The 18,776-nt window shown below is 37.0% G+C and overlaps 1 protein-coding gene and 1 long non-coding RNA gene across 5 annotated transcripts in view; one reads left to right on the top strand and one right to left on the bottom strand.

The window, feature by feature from the left end:
* The window catches only part of LOC118181048 (uncharacterized), a 179,577-nt gene that overhangs the window by 49,785 nt on the left and 111,016 nt on the right, over positions 1-18,776 (bottom strand). The window lies entirely within an intron of this gene.
* LOC118181046 (uncharacterized) overlaps positions 1-18,776 on the top strand; it is a 219,512-nt gene that overhangs the window by 99,415 nt on the left and 101,321 nt on the right. For all 4 annotated transcript variants that reach the window (XM_085820707.1, XM_085820722.1, XM_085820698.1 and 1 more), the window contains one exon: positions 2,297-2,391. The gene's annotated coding sequence lies outside the window, so the exon portion shown is untranslated. The remainder of the gene's footprint in view (positions 1-2,296; positions 2,392-18,776) is intronic.

Genomic DNA, 18,776 nt, shown 5'->3' with positions numbered 1-18,776 from the left:
TGAAGCTGTGTTGACGCGTTTATTGCCCATTGAAAAACAAACGCCAAGCAGTGGGCTAAACCGCATTTCAACCTAATATAGCTTAGACGGTTACGGTTACGGTTATAGTGAAACAGTTTCGAAATTTTCAAATATTAATATCCACATTTTTCCTGCGATTTTTCCGCAACGATAAATCATAATTGGCGCTGGAACGATACACGTATGAGGGAAACTGAAGGCAGAAAATGATGGTCATAAAAGCACCTTGCGATGGCCATGCATACATGATACACTAAAAAAACACACATTTCTAGTCCGAAGCTAAAAGTATTTCTTCAGCCTTGTCCTAGGGTCTAAATAAAATTAAACTTGTGCAGAATTTATTTATTTACGTTAAGTCTAAAGAAAATAAAATTCAGCAAAACCTAACAAAATTTAGCAGGAATTCCTCAGTCGTGCATTCGAGAGTTAGGCAGTTCCTTTTGAGTATATTTTTAAATTTAAGAACCTTCATCTATTTTTTTATGAATATTATTAAATGATTTTGTTAGGCAAAATGAGCTGAAAATAAAATTTTTGCTGGCAATTTGTTTTTAAATTGAATGTTTTTGAAGAAAAAATTTAGAAATTAAAATATCTTTCTTCTCTTTCAGTTTTCAATGATTTTACCTCAAGTTTTTTTATTATATTTATTAAAATGCTCTTAATCTTAATAACTTACAAGATCGATTTTTCAATTAATGAATAAGTTCCTGAGGGAGAAAAAGTAAAAAGCATATTTATATGAAAAAAACTGAAAAAAAGTGATTTCAATTTTCACGTCCAATAATTTTTCTTTCTAATAATTTGCAAAATCCATCATTATTTTTACTAGGAGTATAACAATAAACAAGCAGTAAAAATATTAAATAACTTAGTCTTTATCTATTTTAAGTTTTAGACTTTTAAATAAAAAGATTTACCAAAAAAATGTAAACTGAGAAAACTCAGTTTAAAGAATATAAATACTCTAAATAATCATTAAAGTAATTTCCAATTTCTTAAACATTTACCTTACTGAATTTTCAATATTTTATATTATTTAATTGGTAAGTACTAACGTAAATTACAAGCTTTTATTTAAAACACCTTATCTGATCGGAAATATTGCAAGAAAAATCTTAAAATGTAAGTACAATTTTAATTCACGCGTTGTTGTTTTGTAAAACACGTTCAAAATAATTTCAATATGTGAATTAATTACTATTTATTATAAAACGTTTATAATCAGTACTAATATATTAATTTGTCGTTTTATTCATTTTTTCAAAAAGTTTGAAATTTGAAGAGACATAATATTTTATATTAAAACCTGCCCAGCAGCATACGTGATTTCTTCTCTTTAGTCATTTGTTCTCGTGCATAAATTGCATTTTTAATTAATTTATAATAGTTAAATTAATTCAAAAGTTTAGTACTGTTCCAGCACGATTTTCAATAATGCTATTATCAGGAGCTCAATCACTTTCATCATGCCACCTCATTCTGTTCATGTCTATCACAAATGATTTCCGTTTCTGAAGAAGCATAAAAGAAAAATGAATGATATTACACATAGACATACTTGCTTGCTGAGATGAGTAAAAGAAGAAGGGATTGAAAAGCAATTCAAAAGTGAAAGAAAAATGTTTCCCGAACTTTATTTAGTATTTCAAATCGATAGTCTAAATAGAGTTTCTTAGCGATCTTTTTTTTTTTTTTTTTTTTTTTTTTTTTAAATTATTATTATTATTATTATTATTATTATTATTTGTTGAAAACTTTCCCCCAAAGGAGAATTTCATAGCTGTAGGGAGGGAATGCGCACATTTTTTTATTTACCTCTAAGTAATATATTTATTCAGGAATTAGTTTAGATATAATTAGTTAGATTTATTCAGGAATTAGTTTAGATATAATTGGTATAATAAAAATTATATATTTTATGTATTTTATTTTTATGTATGTATTATAATTTTATAATTTATATATTTTATATTTATGTGCTTATTTTATTTTATACATTTTATTTATATATTTTATTGAAAATATAATAAAAATTTATATATTTTGTTATATTTTTATTCAAAAACTATTATAAAATATTATATATTTTATTTTTATGTGTACCTTCTACCTTCAGAGGCAGAATTTGTCATGAAATAGTTTTGAAAATAAATTGTAATGTAGAATTTCCTTTCGGGCAGATGCCAGGTATGCTAAGTTAAGTAACAGGCACATGTAAACTAATTATTTTCGCTCTGATGTTTATTTATCATCTTCTCTCTTGCTTTAGACCTGCACATGAGCTTTATTCACATATGAAAGGAACTTCCCTCAGCTACCAATAGTGGCTAAGAAAAAAACCAGGCTAAGCGAAACCGACGCGGGGTAAGTTAATTTATTTTAGATTTACTATAATTGAATCGAAAGGTTCTTTAGAAAATTCAATTATACTTTCATTTTTCTGTATTCATTTTAATTTAGTAATTTACGTAATAGAATCGTATGCTTTCGCTTTCTGGAATGAGAAAGTTTACATAAAATGTAAGAATCAATAAAAAAATCAAAAATAAAAATGTCAACCAGTTAGAAAAATTTTAAATATATGACGAATATTTAAGAATGCAAAAACAAAATATTTTTATACATTTTTATTCCCTCAGTTTATTCTATTTTATGCGAAATGTTTCCTGAATAAATATATTTCTTGGACACTAAAATGAGAAAAACATTTAAGTAATATCTTGTTACTTCAGAATATCTTCAAAATTCTTTACTATTTTCTCGCTGAAATACAAAATGCAGACATCATTTCGTCTTTCTTGAAAGTTCTTGCTCTAATAGTTTTATAAATAACTTTTGTTGAATGGAAATGTTATTATTCTCGCGTTCGCGCTCTTTTAATCAATACCTCCTCTCCGTATACGAAGGAAATCTGCTTTAAAACAATACGTTAAAAACGCAGCCAGATGTTTCTTTATTATTCGATCCTTAACAATCCAGGAAATGTATAGGAGGAAATCACGGCTGATATTTCCTTTCTGTAACTTCGACAAACCATTCATGCGAAGTACGCTCTTTTTTTAAATCTTTTAGAACATTACAAAGGGATTTGAAACAAACGATGTTTAATTTAAACATCACATAATTACTCTGATCAATGAATGGGAACGAGATTTATGTATTTAACAACACTTGACTTAAAACACATTTGCTGATTAAGAAGCATAGATTATTGTATTTTCTTCAGAAACATAAATTACGTACCGTGTCTCTACTCCCGTGCAACAAATAATTGCTGGAGTCAAGTCTGTTAAAAAATTGGACTTAATTCGAAGTTGATATTTCCCCTTTATATCATTCTGTAATTTCTTTTATGATTCAGCGATTTTAAGAAGCCTCTTACTGTCGAAATATATTAAACCATTAATTTGAAAAAAGACAAACGTTCAATACAATTTAGAAGAAAACTGCACAAATTTCTATTTTTAAAAGAGTAAATTATTCAGCGCATACACTACTATTTTTAAAAGAGTAAATTATTCAACGCATACACCACTATTCGGTCTCCCTAGAACACACCCTGCACTGTTGTACAGAAGGATACTTTACACTGGTTTTTGCACTATTATACAGGAGGATATTGTGCACTGGTTTTTGCACTGTTATACAGGAGAATATTGTGCACTGGTTTTTGCACTGTTATACAGGAGAATAATGTGCACTGTTTTTTTTTTTTTTTTTAAGATTTTCGAAGTCCCGGACGATGCTCAATTATAACGACGTAGCTTTAATTAAACGTGACTTAAAATTACCAGGATCGGCAGATAGCGAAACAAATATTTGTGAAATACGTTTTCAATTTGACGGGACTTTCTTTAATAAATGAAAATAACTCATTAAATATATTGTTGCGTGCGTACGGGTTCGTTATGAAATGAATGCACAAGTCCGATGAAAAATGAACAAAAATTTATTATTATCACAACAAAAATGCTTAAATTTTCTCAAATTATCATGCAGTATTACAATATCTCACAGTAGTTATCTTTTAACTACTCAAATGTCCAATAGAACGTAATTCAAAACAGCTAAGGAACGCTAATCCGCGAATTCGCTACAATCAACAACAGTAGTTTTCTAAACAACAACAAACTAAGCAACAACTACAAACTGAGATGTTTTCCTCCTTTTATAAGATTTTAAAATCACGCGCTAGAATTTTCCAGTACTTTCTCGAAATCAAAAAGAGATATTTATTTATTTAACGCACGCGCTCTTGTATTTTTAATTTTTCTGGCTTAGCTTTCTTTTAATATTCGTCACGCGCTGCACTGCGCGAGAAATAAAACCATTTAATTTATAATTGAACTAACATTAGCTTTTTAAATACCAAATTCGTAACACTGCCCCCTTCCCAAGGACTGCACGTCCCGGGCAGTACAATCCCTGGACAGGAAGCTAAACTTACAACTGTGGCATAAATGCAACTGAGGCATAAACATTACATTACAATATCAAACAATAAATGCAATAACTAACTTAAACAAATCAAATGCTATCAAATACTAAATACAAAACAAATACTAAATACAAATCAAATACTAAATACAAATCAAATACTAAATACAAATCAAATACTAAATGCAAATCAAATACAAAATACAAATCAAATCAAATACACATTTATAAACAAAAAGGACCATGGTCTGATACATTTACAATTATTTACATTACGTACTATGGCCATAGTAATGAGCTAACCTGTCGTAATGAACGACTTTAGGTTTAGAGTTCGAAGACTTACGAATCCGAACCACGACGTCATTCAGTCTTTTTAGGACTGTATAGGGGCCATTCCAAGGTGACTGTAATTTCGGACAAAGTCCTTTCCGTCGAGTCGGATTCCACAACCACACCTTGTCTCCTTCGTGGAACTGATGTTCAGTAGCTCTTGTGTCGTAGCGGGTCTTCATCTTCTCCGTCGCCAAGTTGACTCGCTCTCGTGCAAAGTTGTGCATTACTTCAAACCGGGCCTGGAGATCTTGAATATATTCCTCAGACGATGAAGGAGCATCCGGAGGGCGGCCAAACAATAGATCACAAGGCAGACGAAGGTCACGACCGAAGAGCATCTGTGATGGAGAAGAGCCGGTAGTCTCGTGGACAGCACTGCGGTAAGCCAGTAAAAAGAGTGGTAATTTCTTGTCCCAGTCCTGTTGGTTTCTGGAAACCACTTATGAGAGGTTATTAAGGATGGTTCGATTGAACCTCTCTACCATGCCGTCCGACTGGGGATGCAATGGCGTCGTTTGAGTTTTGTCAATGCCGAGTAGTTTGCATAGTTCTTTGATTACTGCCGAGGCAAAATTCCTTCCCTGATCGGAATGTAACTGAAGAGGCACTCCGAACCTGGAAATCCAGTGCTGTATCATTACCTCAGTTACTGTGACAGCCTCTTGATCAGGAATAGGATAAGCTTCAGGCCACTTGGTGAAGTAATCAATGACAACGAGTATGTATTTGTTGCCATCAGCAGTTCGTGGCAGAGGTCCCAGGATGTCAAAGGCGATACGTTCAAAAGGCGCCCCTACGTTGTAACGTTGCAGCTTGCCTCGGCTGCGTCTCCTCGGTCCTTTCCGACCTGCACAGGCATCGCAAGATCGGCACCACTTTTGCACGTCATCCTTTGCATTATTCCAGTAAAAGCGCTCACGAACTCTCTGCAAGGTCTTCATTATTCCAAAGTGACCTCCAGTAGGGGTGCTATGTAACTCTTTAAGGACATCAGGAATGCGGGATCTTGGAAGTATAAGTTGCCATCGGAACGTCTTCCCATCATCCGATTCGAATTTCCGGTATAAGACGCCGTTTCGAATGTGAAGTGAATCCCAGAGTGCCCAATATTGTTTGGTTGTAGGACTACAGATAGAAATGTCTTGCCAGGTAGGTTTTCTGTTTGATGACTCCATTAAATCAATTATGGGTTTAATGTCGCGGTCTTCCAGCTGGTCTTTCCTGACTTCATCATCACTCCACGGTTCTCGATCAGCCGATGTTGATGTTGTAATTTGTCTTGCGACCGGAGTCAGCAGCTCGTATTTCGCTTCCACCCTGGAACAATATCGGCAGCTTTCTTGGCAAGGTCTTCTAGACAGGGCGTTGGCGTTTCCGTGTGATGATCCCTTACGATGACGGATAGTGATGTCATATTCTTGGAGTCTCTGTATCCACCTGGCTATTTGACCCTCAGGATTCTTGAAATTTAAAAGCCAGGTCAATGATGCATGATCGGTGCGGAGCAGGAATTTTCTGCCGTATAGATAGTGATGGAACTGTTCTACAGCTTTGACTATGGCGAGCAACTCTTTCCTGGTGACACAATAATTCCTCTCCGGTTTAGACAGGCACTTGCTCCAGTATGCCACTACACGTTCTTGGCCGTCTATTTCTTGGGACAAAACAGCACCAACACTTTCATTACTCGCGTCGGTGTCGAGAATAAATGGTCGGTCAAGCTGAGGATACGTCAGGATTGGAGCAGATGTTAAAGCCTCCTTTAAGTTTTTAAATGCATCCTCGCATTCTTTTGTCCACAAGAACTTCTGGTTGCTCTCTGTCAGCTTGTGTAGGGGTCTTGCGATGGAAGAAAAGTCCTTCACGAATTTCCTATAGTAGGTGCAAAGCCCTAGGAAGCTTCTCAGCTGATGGACATTTTCGGGACGTTTCCAGGATTTAACGGCTGATACCTTTTCAGGATCCGTGCGCACACCTTCTGCAGAGATGACATGTCCCAGGTAAGTCACTTCCTTTCGGAACAATTTGCATTTAGCGGGACTCAGCTTCAGATTGGCTTCTTTCAGTTTCTGAAGCACCTTCCTAAGATTTTCTAAATGTTCTTCAAAACTCTTTCCGACGATGATGATGTCGTCCAGATATATGAGGCAGGCTTCGTAGGAAAGGCCTTTCAAAACAGTTTCCATAAGACGTTCGAATGTTGCCGGCGCATTACACAGTCCAAACGGCATCACCTTGAATTGCCAAAGCCCTTGTCCCGTAGTAAATGCCGTCTTTTCTCGGTCTTCAGGCTGTATTTCTACCTACCAATACCCACTCTTTAAATCAAGTGTTGAGAATCACTTGCTTCCAGAAAGAGTGTCTAGAATCTCGTCAATTCTAGGAAGAGGGTAACTGTCTTTCTTCGTAACCTCATTCAACCGGCGATAGTCGACGCAAAATCTTGTTGAGCCGTCTTTCTTTCTGACTAGGACGATGGGAGATGCCCATGGACTTACTGAAGGCTCGATGACATCGCCTTCTTCCATATCTTTTAACAGTGTTCGCACCTCGTCCTGTTTAGCAAACGGTAGACGTCTTGGATGTTGCTTGATCGGGGGATGATCACCGGTATCTATTCTATGTTGTATCAAACTAGTTCGACCCACGTCAGAATACGAGCGGGAGAAAACAACTTGAAGATCTTTAACGACGCGATCGGCAGCATTCTTCTCTTCATCGTTTAATTGCGCATTCTGAAGTAACTCTGATGTAATGTTTTCTGAAGACACGGATTCTTGGATGTTACTCTTTCTTTCAACGTTGGTTACTGGAGTACACGCTGCAACCACTTCACCTTTCTTATTAATTCTCACCTTCTCAGTTACATTAGCGACTCTCACTGGGATAACCGTTCTGGATAGATCGACGAGTGTTGAGGCTACTAGTACTCCTTTTGGACTATTACAGTTATTGGGATATTCTATGATGCCGTAGCGGAAATTTCTGTTTTCGGCTATGGATCCAGGAAGTAAAATTTCTGTTCTTGCCGGTATTGTGATATTGTCTTGTGCTATGATTTTATGGACAGATTTAACTTCTTCATCATTAACTTCAAATAACGCTATGTCCTCAGATGTAGAATGCAATTCGTTATTTTTAAAGTCCAAGGAAAAATTGTATTTCCTTAGAAAGTCCAATCCGAGTATGCAAGAATCAGTGATCTCTGCTACATATGCCGTGTGATGGTAAGCGGCACTTCCAAACGTGATGTTAGCATTTACTTTTCCATCGATGTTGATCTTCTCACCGGACACAGTCTGTAGGGTAACGCAGGGCGGCGTCCAGATAAGTTTGCTTCCCAGTTGTTGAGCCAAATCTTTTCGGATGATGGTAACGTTGGCTCCTGTATCTATCGTCATATTGCAGGGAACTCCATTAATATGTCCTATTATGAAAAGTCCGTTACTGCCGCCTCTCACTGCAGAAATCTGAAGCGCTTTAAACTGGGGCTTTTCATGATCTGGCAACCTCCGCCCCGCGAGATGGCCACTAATTAGTTTCCCTGCTGTTTGTTAGGAGCGGTCTTAGCATCCGTGCCCTGGGGTGTTCTGCAGTTTCGTCGTATGTGTCCTTCAGCACCGCAGTTCCAGCACTTTACGGTCGGTTTCTTGTCACCAATATTCTGTCTCAAGGCGTTCAGTTGTCTAGTTAAATCATCTAGACGAGCAATGACTTGATCCCCTGGCTTCTGGACTTGAGCAGCTCTGACTGGATGGCGGTCTCGACGGGTGGCTTGCTGGGCTGCCTCAAATTTCATGGCATACACTAAAGCGCTTTTCAGATCTTTAACATCCGCCATTCGCAGTGCTTTCTGTATTTCAGGGTCCCGGATGCCATCGATGAAATATTGCAGGAACAGGATTTCCCTTGTTTCTGTCGGGCACACCGAAAAGGCGTGATGTGACAGCCTTTCAGCATCCGTGGCGAGCTCCTGAAGCGTTTCGTTGAGCTTCTGTTGATGAGATTTTAATTGGAGCCTGCTGTAGTCTTTTAAACATTTCTCGCCGAAGCGCAGCTCCAAAGCGCCGGATAGAGCTTCGAAATCTAGCCTTTGATTTTCGGGAAGCGTCTGCAGGATATCCGCTGCGTCTGCTCTCAGAGAAGCGGCGAGATGACAGGCCTTAGCTTGGGAATCCCATCCATTCGCATCCGCAACGATAGAAAATTGTGTCCTATACACCTGCCAGGAGGTCTTCCCATCATATGTAGATAGTTTCAGAACGGAACGAGCAGGCATCGATAAAAATTTGAAACCTTCAGAATTGTTTCCTACCGTCGCTATGCACTTCTTTAGGCTGTCAACTTCTTTGGTGACGGCAGCAGAAACCCTATCATTAATTTGTTGTTCGACGGCAGAAATTCTTTCTTCAATTTGTTGTTGGAAGGCCGAAACTCTTCCTTCGACTCGTTGCTCCACAGCCGACACTCTATCTTCTATTTCATCTTTGACAGAAAAACCTTTTCTTCAATTTGCCCGACTTTATTTTCGACAGCTCCTATTCTGTCTTCCATAGCTTCAAATTTACTTTCTATTACGCAGTTTATTTCTCTTTTCATTTCGACTTGACCTGCTTCAATCTTTTCTTGTACAGCTTTTATGTCTTCTTTAAAAGTTACTTGACCAGCTTCCAACTTTTCGTGAACGGCTTCCATTTCCTTTTTAACGGATCTCATCTCTCCTTTAACGGAATCTTGGCCCAATTTCATTTCTTCCTTAACGGATTCCTGGCCCAATTTCATTTCTTCCTTAACGGATTCCTGGCCCAATTTCATTTCTTCCTTAACGGAGTTGACGGCCCCTTCCATCTTTTCTTGGAAACCAGCAAATGCAGTCATCATTTGCCTGAATTGTTCTTCCATCGCTCTTGTTATTGGCATTCAAATCCCACTTCTGACACCAAAAATTGTTGCGTGCGTACAGGTTCGTTGTGAAATGAATGCACAAGTCCGATGAAAAATGAACAAAAATTTATTATTATCACAACAAAAATGCTTAAATTTTCTCAAATTATCATGCAGTATTACAATATCTCACAGTAGTTATCTTTTAACTACTCAAATGTCCAATAGAACGTAATTCAAAACAGCTAAGGAACGCTAATCCGCGAATTCGCTACAATCAACAACAGTAGTTTTCTAAACAACAACAAACTAAGCAACAACTACAAACTGAGATGTTTTCCTCTTTTTATAAGATTTTAAAATCACGCGCTAGAATTTTCCAGTACTTTCTCGAAATCAAAAAGAGATATTTATTTATTTAACGCACGCGCTCTTGTATTTTTAATTTTTCCGGCTTAGCTTTCTTTTAATATTCGTCACGCGCTGCATTGCGCGAGAAATAAAACCATTTAATTTATAATTGAACTAACATTAGCTTTTTAAATACCAAATTCGTAACAATATATATTTAAAATCATGCAAATAATAAGCTAATAATGACATTGGCTTCGTAGGTAAAATCAGCATCAATCTAGGGTTTATAGTTGCATAATTTTATATTTTAAATTCTCTATCTTGCATATAGAGATTTACATCGATATTAACTGGTTTGAAATTTATCGAGTTTGATATCTCTAGGTGTACCACGTAGCATCAACAATCCACAGATTTCACAAGAGCATATAAATTACATCGTACATATGACTAATCTTCATTGGAAATTTGAAAGCATCTAATGAAGATTTAGGAAACTAATTTGTTCTATGTTTTACTGTCATGTCCCATTTCAAACTTTCCCAGTTGAAGTTTTTTTAAAATCATGTCATTTCAGCCTTTCTTGAGGAGGTGGATAAAATATCTCCATAAAAACGATTCCCATTTCAGCCTTTTCATTCATTGTAAACACAAATTCCGAAAAGCGCGATAGAAATGCACGTCAGTGTAATGTATGCATAAAGTGACGTCACAATGGTTCTTCGCCCTTCCGGTTATATAAATAAGTGTTCTTCTGGCTTAAGTAAGTGTTCTTTAAGTGTTATATAAATAAGTGTTCTTTATGCTACTTAATCTCCCCATCAGCTGTAATGAAAGGTTAAAATCAGAAAAGCTGAAATAGTACAGTTTTTGATGTTCTTATCCAGAACACTTGCAGAAGGGGAAAAAAGCCTGAAATTACAGGATATTTGTTTCCACTTTCAGAAAGCTTGAATGGGAAAGCCCGAAATGAGATGTCACGTCGTTTATATTTATTGGAACTTTGTATATCGTATCAGGATTGAAGTCACTAAGCAGAAGGTAAAAAAAAATCGACCTTCAGTGTAACGCAGTCTGTTTTGTTGGCTGTTCTGTCATGAATGTGTTATGCGCTGTATTATAACTTCTTTATGATTTCCCCCCCCCTGTATCATAGTCGTATCTACGTCAAATAAACAAGACCTGTTCTAGGCTAAATATTTATCTTTATATACAACTATGTACAGATTACAATTTAGAAATACTTTAAAATACATTTTTACTACAGTAGAGCGCGCAAACTAGCGTCCGCTCTTTTCTCTTTCACATCTCAATCTCCTCTTACTCACACCTGCGACCCATGGAGGTAGGAAAAAGGAGGTAGTCCTTTCTTACCTCCATGCTGCCACCAGGGGGGGGAAGTCCACTCCCCTCTTCCGGCCGAGGCGAGCAAAGGGTTCTCTGTCCCTTTTTTAGGGCGAATGACCAAGTGGTCTTCAGAGAGGGGGAACGTTACGGCTCCTTCCCCCTTCGAAGAAATATTTTGCTCATCAAAATGTTTAAGTATAATTGAGATAAAGAGTTAGTTACACACATACATAAGAAAAAATCACATAGAAGTATCGTGATATTACATCAAGGCCAGTGGCACATTTAAAATTCATAAAATTCAAAAAAGAATACAGAGATAAATGAGATAAATACCAATTAAAGCCAAAGGGTTTTTTTTTTTTTTTTTTTTTTTTTTTTAAGTTGCAGACCTGCTTAGACTGTCAGCATTTTTATGGCATTTTTATGGCTCGATGCATAACTTGGAAATTACACGGCTGCAGGGCTAAAGCCCACCGCATTAGCCTGGGATTATAGTTTTTAACCAAACTAAAGGGTTGTGGTCAGTAATTACAGTAAATTTTGGACCGTCCAAATAATAATGCAGTTTTTTTATAGCAAAAACTATACATGAACATTCTTTTTCAGTTGTGCTATACTTAGCTTCCGTCACTGAAAACTTCTTGCTTAAGTATAAGATGGGATGTTCAGTGTTGTTCTCATCTATTTGTGTTAATACTACTTCCAGCCCTAAATCAGAAGCATCGGTTTGCACCATAAACTCTCTATTAAAATCTGGAGCGTGTAGCACAGGTTCCTTCGTTAATTTTTCCTTCAACTGAATAAATGCGTCTTCGCATTCCTTTGTCCAAAGAATTTCCTCCTTCTTTGCTTTCTCCTTTAATGCACTCGTGAGTGGAGAAGCTATAACCGAAAACATGGGAATATACCTGCTGTAATAACCTGCCAAACCTAAAAACGGCCTTATTTGAGTTTTTGTTTTCGGAGTGGGATAATCAGCTACTGCTTTAACCTTTGCCTCAGCTAATCGTCTGATTCCCTGTCCTACGATGTGCCCCAGATACGTTACATGGTTTTGAGCAAAACGACATTTTGACGGCTTAATGGTCAAATTTGCCGCAGTTATTTTTTCCAAAACGCAATTTAGACGCTTCATATGATCTTCCCAAGTATTGGAAAAAATAGCAACATCGTCCAAATACGGGACAGCAAAGCCTTCACACCCTTTTAATAACTCAGCCATCAACTTACTAAAAAAGTAGGGAGCGTTTTTCAACCCAAATTGGCATACCCAAATTGGTCTATATGTCCCAAATGTCGTGACAAAAGCGGCCAATCTTTGGGCCCTTGGACTTAGAGGAATTTGTCAGTATCCTTTTGCCAAATCTAGAATTGTTATATACCTGGCAGACGAAACAAGCTCCACCCTTTCCTCTATATTTGGCAAGGGGAAGAACTCAGTGCCTATTACTTCATTCAGACGCCGGTAATCTATACACGGTCTCGGGTTTTTCCCGAGCGCTTCCACTAGAATCATAGGCGAAGTGTAGTCCGTTTCCCCTATCTCGATTATGTGCAAATCTAACATCCTCTGAATCTCCATTTTCAAAATTTTCGTTTGCCTTAGGGATGCTTTATAGGATCTAGATCTGAATGGTTTGTCGCTTATTAATTCAATATCATGCACTACTAATTCCGTTATTCCCGGCTCTTTGGAGAAATTCTTAGAAAATCTCTTTAGTAAATCTCGTAATTGATCTACATAGCGAAGTTCCAACCGATCTTCTAAGCTGCTAGATTGGATGATGTCTTCGAAATCGTAAATGTTAGGATTTAGATCTATGTACGGAAAATCTACCTCTTGATCCACACCTTCTTCATTCTTACTTTCAGATGATAAAGCATAGATTTCCTCAGGTCTTTTATAATAGGGTTTTAACATATTTACATGATAAATATGATACTTCTTTCCAGACATTTTTACAATGTAATTTGTATCCGATATTGTGTTTTCGATAACTCCCGGCCCCAACCACTGGACTGCCAGCTTATTCGGTTTCGATGTAGCAAAAATCAGCACTAAATCCACTTTTTTGAATTCACGCTTCACGGCGTTTTTGTCATACCATAGTTTACGTTTAATTTGCAGTTCTTCCATTCTTTGCACTGCGATCTCCTGACACCGTTTTAATATATTAAGTGATTCGAAAACATATTCAGTTACTGGATTTTCTTCATTCTGCTTCTCCGTCCAATGCTCAAATAATAAGGTTTCGGGTGTCCTTAAATTCTTACCATGCTCTAATTCGGCAGTTGAAAACCCGGTGCTTTCATGGGTTACAGTTCTTAAGGCAAACAACGCTGGGGGAAGGTGATTTTCCCAATCCGTTCCAGCCTCCAGACATAGAGCTCGTAAGAGCCGTTTGATTCTTCTATGGAAACATTCGATCGGATTCGATTGGGGGTGGCTAACCGAACTATGACTAACCTTAATTCCAAACCTGTCGAAAAATTCCGTAGTAAGTGCACTTACGAAAGACGTTCCGAGATCACATTGGATTTCTTTCGGAAAACCCATACGACTAAAAATATTAATCACGGCATCCGTCACAGAAACTGAACTCACATCACTCACTCGAATAGCGTCAGGGTATTTAGACGACAAACATATGGCTGTTATTAGGTAATGTTTTCCCATTGAACTGACCGGCAAGGGGCCTACTGCATCAATGTTTAATTTAGAAAAAATTTCTTGAATGACGGGTACTAGTTTCAGAGGGTTTTTTTTTAATTTCATTTGGTCTCCCGGCTCGTTGGCATTCGTCACAGGAACGAACGTAATCTTCAATTTCCTTATAACAACCAGGCCAAAAAAAAATACCGTAAAAGCCTATCCTTCGATTTTGTAAGCCCCAAATGAGCCGAAGTTCCTCCGTGGCATACTGCTTGGATTTTCTTCGAAATTCTATCGGCACTACCAGCATTTTTTTCTCATTTCCATAACGATCTCTTTGAACTTGAAACAAAAGATCGTTTCTCAATACAATAGGGATGTTTTGATGATTGATTTCCATTTCTTGAGCTAATAGAGTCGTAAATCGCTTTTAACGTTTTACACCTTTTCTGGGAGTCACTAAATGTTCTTCGGTCAGTCTTTTTTAGAACAATTTCTCCCCCGCTGCTCTCTGCTTGCGGTAGCAAAATCCCGTTCCCATCATGGAGGTAGGGTCAAGGATTGGAGTGGGGGACTAACTGACCCCGTCTTCCCGAAAAGTCGCTTTTCTCGAAACCCGATCCGCCACTTTCTGTGAGTTTTGAATCTTCTTTCGGGCCATAGCCCGCGTTTCTATGGCGTTTATGGAATTTGGAACTAGTGATTGCAATCTTCCTGCCGTCTAATTTCCCAGAATGTACATACCTCTGTCTAAATCTTCTCCAACGATTGCGGCTTGAGTTTGGATCTATGTACAAAAAATCTACCTCTTGATCCACACCTTCTTCATTCTTACTTTCAGATGATAAAGCATAGATTTCCTCAGGTCTTTTATAATAGGGTTTTAACATATTTACATGATAAATATGATACTTCTTTCCAGACATTTTTACAATGTAATTTGTATCCGATATTGTGTTTTCGATAACATTTGTTTGATGTTTCATTCATTTCAAGCTCTACGCGTGCTAATGGTAGACATTTCGCTTTCATATCCAAAGGACTTCTCACCCATACTGTTTCTCCCGTAAACATTTCCGAAGTAATATAGTTACGACTCACCAAATCGAGGCTTGCTCCGGTGTCCCGTAGCACTTTAATAGGATGACCATTTACTCGTGCGTCCGTGATAAACGGAGACAACAATTCCTCTGCGCTTTTATATTGGTATATGTTGTTTACCATGGCTGGTGATTTATCCTATATGAGTTTTGGGCACTGGGGCCTAAGGTGATTTTCTGAGCCGCATTCGAAACACTTAGAAGCCTTTCTTTTTTCAAAAACTTTTCTTGTTTCGGCTGGTCTTCGTTTGCTCTGCCTGAGACGAAAAATTTTTTTTCTCGTCATATCCCTTTTTATCTTTAGGATCAGTTAAATTCCTATCATTCTTCCTTTGGTCTTGATACCCCGGATGGACTGACTTCTTCCGAATTCCTCTGACATCTTCGTAGTCATCTAACAACATATCTGCCAATTTAGCTGCAGAAGTAACTTTTACCCAGTCGTCCAAGAGATGCTCCTTGACTTCGCTGGCGACTCGACGTTTCATTTGATCGGTAACCATCAAATCCTTTAGCTTCTCGAAATCGTTTATCTCCAGACCGCTTAACCATCCATCTAAATAATTTCTCAGAGCAAAACTCAAATCCGTCCATGTTTCATCTGATTTTCGTTGATCCTCAATGAATTTAAGACGGAATTTTTCGGGGCTCAATTTGAATCTTTTTACAAGCAAATCCTTTACATATATGTAATCGCAAGCCTTTTCTTCGGTTTCTTTAGATATAAGTTGAACGATTTCCATGGGCAATAGTGCTAACAAATAAGCTACCCAGTCGCTCTCCTCGATACCAAACCTCTTCGATTGTCTCTCAAACATTTTCAAATACAAACTAATATCCCCACTATCCGAGTCAAATTTTTGAATAATTTTTTGTATCTCACGATGAAACTGCTTATTACTCGATCTTGGATTTTCCTATACCGCAGGCGACGATCTACCCATTGCTTCGATCCTTAGCCGTTGTAACTCAAATTGTCTTATCTCCCTAGCCCGGCAGTCCTCTCTCTTTTTCTTGAAGACTCTCCTCTCTCTCTTTTTCTCGAAGTCTCTCCTCCTCCAACCTATCATTTACTATTCCCTCAAAAACACCCTTAACGAATTCGTCGTCATACGATGGACTTTTTTGAATCAGAGATTTTAGCTCCACAATCTTTAAACTCATTGTAGCCTCCTCTCCTAATTCGATTGCTAGGTTGTATAAGTCAATCTTTTTTCCTTTTCCCAAGAAAGCCATTTTAACCAAAGTATTTGAGCTTTGTGCCACACACAATTTTTGTACTTTGAATTATCACACACTAATTAAAAATACAATGCTACTGAGATTATCATTATTAATAGTAACCATTAATGCACAGTGATTTTACAACCATCTTAAATGATCTGAATTTTAACATAACAAGAATTCATTATACTCAGTACTACAATTTTCAAAACTCTTGAAATTCCTTAATATTATTAATATTATTAAAATCTAATACTCACTATGGCTACATCTACAGAATTAATGAATTGAGTTTTAGTAGGTTTTTACCTGAGTACATACTAATAAAAACAGTAAGTAATTCAATCACAACTTCAACAACAATTAGTACACAATAAACCCACCATCAGTAACAATCCAATTAAATAAATTTCAACCGTACTTAAGTTAGTAAACTCAGTTTTCACAACTACAGTAGTGGTGATGTGTTTTCTGATACATTAAAAAAAACAATATAAAATTGTCAGTAATTCTTATACTGTTAAATAACAATAAAACCAGTATACATTAATTCCAAACATAGTTAATTTTTGTTGGATCTTACATTCAAAAATATTAAAACAGGACAAACGAATAACAGTAGTAAAAGACTTTCAGTATTTCTAAGCTACTGAATTTATACCTTATTATTTCAACAATTATGCAGATTGTTGTGAGAAATCATTATGAACTAACACCATAACATACGCATACATACGAGTTAAAATGCATAGCAAGGAAGACAATGTATCAACTTTTAACAAAATTAACTACTTAGGATAAGTTACTGCCGTAATGTAAAAATCAAGGTACTTACCCCGTCTGATGACTTCTTAGATGAAGATTCATTGACACTATATCTCTTTTATACGATCTTCGGAATCACAAGATTCCCATAAACACAGACTTTATGTGATCAACGTCTGTAGAACGTGCTGACTCTTCCATCACAACATGGAACTTTAACGTTATAACATAAAAATCAGGATGACTTTTGATGAAGAAAACTCATTGTGCAGAACCGTGCCTATTCTCTAAAACATCATTTAGATCAAACGAAGAAACTGGAATTGATATGATTACAACAATACAAAAATCAGGATGATTTTTGATGAAGAAAACTCATTGTGCAGAACCGTGGCGGTTCTCTAAAATATTACTTAGATCAACCGAAGAAACTGGAAGTGGTATGATTACAACACAAAAATCAGGATGATTTTTGATGAAGAAAACTCGTTTTGCAGAACCGTGGCGGTTCTCTAAAATATCACTTAGATCAAACGAAGAAACTGGAATCAGGATGATTCGAGTTTTGATGCAGAAAACTCGTTGTGCAGAACCGTGGCGGTTCACTAAAATATCACTTAGATTAAACGAAGAAACTGGAATCAGGATGATTCATACGACGTGAAAATCAAGATGATTTTGGTTCCGTCCACTTATGTAGAAAAAGATCAGAACTTGAGCTGATTTCTAAACTGCACAGAATCACGAGGGTGCTGTCAAAATTTCACTAAATCAGGATGATTCGTTCAAAACTGCAAACCTCATAGAATCAGGATGATTCTACTCAACAGTGTCGAATTCAAACATCACTTCTTCGTTTGACTAGTGGGCCTTTTAAAATCTCACCGCTGCTGCCACCAGTTGTACCATAGTCCTATCTCCGTCAAATAAACAAGACCTGTTCTAGGCTAAATATTTATCTTTATATACAACTATGTACAGATTACAATTTAGAAATACTTTAAAATACATTTTTACTACAGTAGAGCGCGCAAACTAGCGTCCGCTCTTTTCTCTTTCACATCTCAATCTCCTCTTACGCCCACCTGCGACCAGGGATGAAAGTCCGCTCCCCTCTTCCGTCCGAGGCGAGCAAAGGGTTCTCTGTTCCTTTTTTAGGGCGGGTGACCAAGTGGTCTTCAGAGAGGGGGAACGTTACACCCCAAAATACTGTTACGAATCTCGTACATATGTAAATAATTTTAGTGAAATTATATGTAAATTGTAGTATGTCTTGTATAATGTAACATGAATGCCTCAGAAAGCAAAGTATCGACGGAAAAATTGGGTTACGGGAGGATGTCCATTGAACATTGAAGTAAATGGCTATTTTGCCAAATTGGAGACATAGTGCCAAACCGGCAATGGTTTGGGAGACTAATTTTTGTAGAAAAATTTGGCAAGAAATCTCGAAAAGTCTTCAGCCTTGCTGACATTTTGGTCATATTCCTGTGTCAAATCCCGATATAACTGGTCTGGTTTCTGTGCAGTTGTAATTACATCCGCTTGTATGTAACTGTAACTTTCTATGCCTTCCAGCAATATCGAGAAATCGAAGGTACTGAAAACTTCTCGGCGAACGAGGAAAAACTGTATAAATCCCGGAG

The sequence above is a fragment of the Stegodyphus dumicola genome, chromosome 1 (genome assembly GCF_044657685.1).
Source record: "Stegodyphus dumicola isolate Sdum_Otavi_A_Nest chromosome 1, ASM4465768v1".
Classification (NCBI taxonomy): domain Eukaryota; kingdom Metazoa; phylum Arthropoda; class Arachnida; order Araneae; family Eresidae; genus Stegodyphus; species Stegodyphus dumicola.
Note: the sequence above shows the minus strand (reverse complement) of the source record. Positions and strands in the feature narration are given on the sequence as shown.